The sequence below is a fragment of the Heptranchias perlo genome, chromosome 1 (assembly GCF_035084215.1).
Source record: "Heptranchias perlo isolate sHepPer1 chromosome 1, sHepPer1.hap1, whole genome shotgun sequence".
NCBI lineage: Eukaryota > Metazoa > Chordata > Chondrichthyes > Hexanchiformes > Hexanchidae > Heptranchias > Heptranchias perlo.
In genome coordinates this window covers 90,816,041-90,822,994 of record NC_090325.1, presented here as the reverse complement: position 1 = coordinate 90,822,994, position 6,954 = coordinate 90,816,041, and positions in this window count along the sequence as shown.

The following is a 6,954-nucleotide window of genomic DNA, read 5'->3' as shown; positions in this document are numbered from 1 at the left end:
AATTGTTAATTCATTACATAATAATGTTGTGAATTATTAAATGTATAACAGGATTTTATAGAGGAAAGTCATATGTATGGTTTGATTTTGCTACATGAACGCTCATATGAATAACATCATTAAATAATTACTTTTGATTAATGAAACAACAGTGAGTGAGGGTGACTTTCTTTGCTTGACCATTTAGCCAGTGTCCAAGAATCACAGGAAAAAAGGAATTCCCTACAAGCTAAAGGTAGCCACCCGCCACCCAGCAGTTAAGAGAATAAATCATGGTGAGTGCACCGGATGGTTTATGCGCAACAATCCACACATACGTGGAAAAGTCATTAAGGTCATGTCTACCCTTGATTCTGAAGGGTAGTTTGAACGATGAGGAGGAAGAAAAGAACAAAAAGAAAGATGGAGGGACCGGAGGTGAGGACACAGACAGTGAGCTTGAGACTTTGGGCCCAATATTAGCACCCGCTATCGGGTGCGTTCCTGGTGGGGGGACTCCAAAAATCGGGGAATCCCGGAGCGGGTCGGGAGCCCGGCTCCAACTCGCCCACTTCCAGTTTCCCCACGGATGCGCTGACGTGCGCGCACAGCCCCCGCACGTGGGACTCCCGCAGGCAATTAAAGCCGGCGGGGTGCCACTTAACAGTATTTATTCTGGTATTTTTGGTCGTTAACAGACCTGATTAAGGAGATATTTCAGGTTAGGTGGGATTTTACAAACAACTGGGACTGTTTCCCATACTGGGGGAAACACTCCAAGTTGAAATGGACGTGTTGCAGCCATCAGCCTGTGGCAGCTGCAAAGGTCCATTTAACAGGTGGGGAGGGGAGACCCTCACTCATTGCAGGAGGCCACTCTGTCACTTTGGACAAAGTTTGGCCTCCACCACCCTCCTCCTAACAATCAAAGTCACCAACTTGCACACTTACCCTGGGGTCCAGAGACATGTACCTACCTTGCGGACCCCCTCAGATGTACATCTTCCGGATGGGGGACGCCGTAGCTGCACTCATGACCTCCTCGGAGGGCGAACGTCATCACCAGCCTCGCCGTCCACCTCTGACACGTGGAGCTCCACAACACAGTGCTGTGACACATCCACCTGCACAGCAGGAGGGAGGGCAAAGGCAGAGAGAGATGCGTCGCAGAGGGCACTACGTTCGCCACAGGGTCCACAGACCGAGGCTCAGCTTCCTGGACCTCTCTGAGCAGCAGTGCACATGGAGGCTCAGAGTCACTCGACATGTAGTCGTGGACATCTGCAGCCTCCTTCATGTCGAGCTGCTCCCGGCTGGCCCGAGCACCATCTTCTTACCTGTCGCTGTCAAAGTCACCACTGCCCTCAACAACTTCTCCTCCGCATCCTTCCAGGGTGCCACCGGGGACATCGCCGACGTCTCTCAGTCGTCTGCACAAAAGAGCCTTGCAAATACACCCACACCCACTCTGCAGTGACACAACGGGTGGCATCAGTTGTGGGTCTTCATTGTGATCCTCAGGAAAGGGCATTATTGCACAAACCAGAGAAGATTCGCAAAGATGTGGCAGTAGTGGTGCCGATGTAATATGTGATGTGAGTTGGTCAGAAATTCAATATAAGTAAAAACCATGACAAACCCTCAAACACCCTTGTGCATCCCCTTCATGCTTACAACACGTTTGCCTTATGCTGCCTACTGCACATATGTGATGCATGCCCTGTGGCTGCAGCACAAGTAGTGGCAGGTTGAGTGAGGCTGACCGTGAAAGAGATGCATGAGAGGGTGAGTATGAGATAGAGCCATGAGATTGTATGAGGATTGGGTTGAGTACTGGCGAGGTGAGTAAGTGCAGGTAAGATGAGGATGAGGTTTGAGTGGGTGTGAGGGGTGATGTGACAGAGTAGTGTTGGCAGTGCAGAGGGAGGTGTGGGGTGGGGGCGGTGATGTGGCAGATGGAGTGTAGGGGAATGAGTAAGTGTACTCACTTTGGCTGACCTACTTAGATCATTGCAGCGCCTCCTGCACTGTATGCAGGTGGGCGATATGTTGGTGATGCAGGTGACCTCCTCTGCCACCTCGAGCCAGGCCTTCTTGGTGGCAGAGGCAGGCCGCCCGCCAGGGGGATGATCGCTGTCCTCCCCCTCCTCCTCACCCCATCCAATGATACCTGGAGTGAGGCATCATTAAACCTGGAAGCAGCCTTCCCCCTGGGCTGCTCCATGCTGCAATTCTTCCTATTTCTTGCAGCATCAGTCAGTGGAGGACTGCCCCTTTAAATAGAGCTCCTCCAGCTGACAGACCTTACTGCGCATGCGCAGTCTGCCCGACGCGCAGCTCAGCAGCGGGGCACCTGGAATTAGGCTGCGATCGCGTGCGGGGCAGACTGATTTCACCGGGCACGTTACCCACGCGCCCAATCGCCCCCGCCGCGAACCCGCAGCCCTGGTAACATCGAGCCCTTTGAGTCAGCACAGAATGGGGTTAAGTCACAAATATCAGAAATTGAAATTTGGTTTCAGTAAAGAAGGGTAGCCTATGATAGAATCAAGAAGGAGAAAGGAAGAGTGTTACAAGCTACAGAATGTGTTCTTTTGTTTTCAGTGTACTGTCTCTTTAAAAGCCTGTGTTAGTGCTTTCTTTTTGCTGTTGTGGGCCACGTCCCCTTTTTAATGTTGTGTTTTTCTTGTTTGTGTAATGATACTTTTTCTTCAATTGGGATTATTGGTTGTGAATGTGATAGCTGTTGGCAAACTGACTGCACCCCTTTTATCTTGTGATTGGCTGTGGTAAGAAAAAAGTGACCAAGAAAAAAGATTAATTGAAGAATCCCTCTTGTATCTCTGACAAGAGTGTTTTTTAAATTTACGTGAAAGCTGCGTTGGCGCACGGTGCATGAGTTGTTTATTTTTCTGCAAAGATGTTAACCCCTTTCAAGGACACCGACATCTGTATTTAATTCACCAAGCAACAACCATTGAATTTATTTAAAATAAGTTTCTTAATTTCAGTGGATATTTCCCCACGATAGAAGGAAATATTGGGCATTATTTTTGTGCTCCCCTTGCTAACTATTCCACCTGGAGTGAGGTAATTAGTTTCATTCACGGAAACATGCGTGGAGTCCTCTCTGGGCCTCGGATAAAGAGTGACAGAAAAAAATTAACCTATCATATGTTGTTTTTAATCCCATGGGCTCTCAAGAAGAGCCACAATGGATTTCCTGTTTCTCTTTTTAAACAGGGGACCATGGTTTATGGGACCGCAGAAGTGTTGGTCCAGGAAACGATCCAATTGTGTTAAGAATTTAAGACCTTATCTGCAGAAATAAAATGTCACAGCATGGTGACATTTTGGACTAAGACTTAAGATCAAAGCTCTTCTATACTTAACTAAGAATCCAAAAGTAATTACAAGCATTTCTCTCTCTACTGTATTATCCAAGACAGAGTGCCTAAGGGGGAGGGGGGAGATGTATAAAACCACAAAGCCCGGACATAATTTGTTTCTGAAATTGGAATTGATAAGATAAATTAATTTGAACTGCAGTTCAAGCACTCAAGAAGGGAAAATTTACCTGTAGTTTAAGGGGATAATCAAATTATACTTTACAATAAAAGGAGTCTAGTCTAAGTGGTTCATGCTCAATGCTGTGTATCAAGGAAGAAAGTTTTTTTTTGAGGTGGGGAATAAAACTGTACATTGACAAATCCTGTCAGTCCAACATTACTGCTCTCTGGAATTGCGATAATTTGAAATGATGGAATGGATTCAGGCACAATATAGCGGGATATTTGGAGAAATGAAAAGTGGTCCAGGAAGAATTTAAGTAAAATAAACAAAAAAATGAATTGAGATATTGGACCATAAATATAAATAGTGTATTGGGCGGTAAAGTTCCTCCAAGGCTCATAAATGGTAATATAATGGGATGTGTAAAATTGGATGAGAGGAAGTGATTGAGATTATAAGGTGGAAACAGAGAAAATACACCACCAAATGGGAATTTTTCTAATGTCATTGCCCTGGGTGATTATGAATAAATAAATCACCTGGCCATGATGTATGAAAAGATATCAATCTGGTATAAATGTACAATCTAGTGAAAGTCAGGAAAGTGTAGATGAGAATAGTTAATCGATAGCTTTCTCTTGGAGATATTTGTGTCCTTGCCTGTACTGAACAATGAGAAACTGCATTTGATAGCCTGGCCACTACCTGAGACATCGGGACCATGCAGAGGGAGATAAGCAAAGACCTCCGGATACCCCCGATCTTTTGATAACCTGAAAGTCCAAGCCCTAGAATGGCTACAGTGGACATGAAAGATACAAATGTATGTTGCCATCAATTGAAAACTGAGACCAGGATGAATAACGTGACTACAAAGACCTACGGCCTGGTAAGCTATTGGGACCACTCTTCAAACAGAGCAGTTGCTCCTACAGGATTGAATTTTACTGGACATAGGAAGTGTGCCATAGAAAACTTATTCACCAATACCATAGGAAAAAGAAATTGGCCAGCAGAAAGTTAATATTTTACCTGTGATATGTTGTGTGTGAGGCAACTAGTATGTGGAAATGCATGGTGAAGACGCACTGAAAAATGGGACTCAGACATGCTCAGTTACTGGACAACAGCACGACATGAAATGGTTAATGTGGCTCAGGAGAGTGAGAAAATCATTTAAGCAAGGCTCTGACATATGCTCCGTAGAGAAATCGACTAATTAATGAAACAATCAGGAAATACTGGTACCAATCAGAGGGATTGAAATTAAAGAGAGACATAGAAATTTGGATCACCAAAATTCAGGGTTAGGCTCCTTTGAGTTAACAATGAAATTGGGCTAGGGAGAGAGAATAGTTAGCAAAAATATCCACAAGATGGATATTAGTAAAAGAGCTGGAAGATCTTTTAAGTCCATGATTTCTTGATATGATATACTGTAGTTTTCTGTACAGTGTATTATGATTTTCTTTGTCATAACATGATGTGTAATATTAACCAATGAAACTTAGATGCAATACGAATAGGTCTATGTGGGCTTATTTAAACCTAATGTCGCTAAAGTGTAAACACAAGATGATCTTAGGAAGTCAAAAAGAAAGTTGAAGGATAAAGTGAAAATTGAACCAGAGTAGCTTTACTCAGGTTCAAGAGGAGGGACTGTAAGAATATGGTTTAAAGCTAGGAATAGTCAAGTGTCCCATCTCGCATAGCGCCCCAAACATTTAGCAAGAGGGCAGTGTTGAGGGGGCCGTGGTTCAGCAGCTCTGAGAACATGGACAGCTTGTATGCTAAACAGTAGGGAGTATAAGGCTGACATTCCATAGAATAGATAACATTGAAAGATTGCTTACACAAGTAACAATTATGGAGACATGCTAACGTCAGAAGGTGGTCCACACCAGAACAAGGGATGTGGTAACCAAGGACTGACTCATTCCTCAGGAACAAACAGCTTGTAAACAGATGAAGGTTGAAGTCATTAGTTACGTAACGTAAGACAACTTATTTTGAATTGCTAATGTGGCATCAGCACAGTGGGATGACTTATGACTGGAAGATAAGGCCAGAGATGCTTATGTACAGAACATAGCAGTATAAAGATAGGGCATGCTCCCTCTCAAAAGTTAGAGCTCGCGAGAGGACAGTCGGAAATCCATAGCCACAGGCAGCCTATGGAGGCCAAGTTTGATCGTCTTGGGTCCGTGGGAACCAGGTTGTATTACTTGTTTGTTGTTTAATGTAATCTGAAGACAGTTGTATTGTTGAGGCAATATATTAAAGCTTGTTGTTTAATAACCACTCATGCCAGAATCTCACAGAAGTTATTGTTGAAGGATTAACAACCCTTTTGTCATAACAGTAACAGGAAAAATCAACCAACACTGATTAAGCAGTACTCTTGCACCATTGTACAGGTCATCTTCTGAGGTTGTAGGAGCAGGAAGCCCACAGACTACTAGGTAATCCTTCCACTACATTTTATTTTTTAAAAACACAATTTTTCCCTAAAATAACCCTCTGCATGAATACCCTAATTTAATGGATTTTTAGTCTATTTCATAAATAAATTCCCTTTGTTTAATATAACTGTGCTTTCATGCAGTTTGTAGTTAGCCTCATTAATGATTAATGTTGCTTTTAACAAGCCTTTTCACTGATGTAGTTAAGTGCTAAACTGCAGTAAATACTAGAAACTGTAATTAGCATTTCCATAACAAAATCAGATACCAGAGTTCAATTGATATCTGAAAAGAGAAAAGATAGGTTTGTTTCAAGTAGAGACTCTTCAAACAGAACTCTGGCAGTTGTAATGAACTTTTCCCTGATGTATAATTTGAATACAGATTGTTAAATTGCTATCCAGTACACCTAAGTGTAGTGAATGATGCAACCTGCAGAGGGAGCAATACACTTCACCCAAGCCACTACAAAGCTGTCTTGAAAAAGAAAAAACCACCACCATGTTGACCATCTCCCTGTTTAAGCAGCAACACTCTATGCTGCTACTGGGATGGAGGATTTCCAGCTGTTCCTGTAGGTCTGAACTGTTTCATCCTTCCACCAGGTGAAAAATCTGCTGCATAACTGATTATGTTTCATGAAAAAACACTATTGGAAACTTTTCTACACAGTTACACTGACGTGATCAGTATTGTGTGGTGCCATTGAGCTGCCTCTCACATCTGGTATCATAAATGTATCACTTTTAACCTACAAATTAAAATTTTACTACAAATAAAAATTAAGATGTAACAGGAGGAAAAGAAAAAGGTGGGCAAGAATCCAGCAGGGGGACCACAAAATCTAGCACAGGGAAAGCTGCCAAACTTAAAAACCAGTTTAAAAACAAAATGGCAGGGGGATCTGGGCGACGATACTGGGAGCCACCATAGTCTCACCTAGTGTTCAGAGGCCTGCAGGGCTTATATTAAAGTGTGATAGCCAAACTTTGACATATAC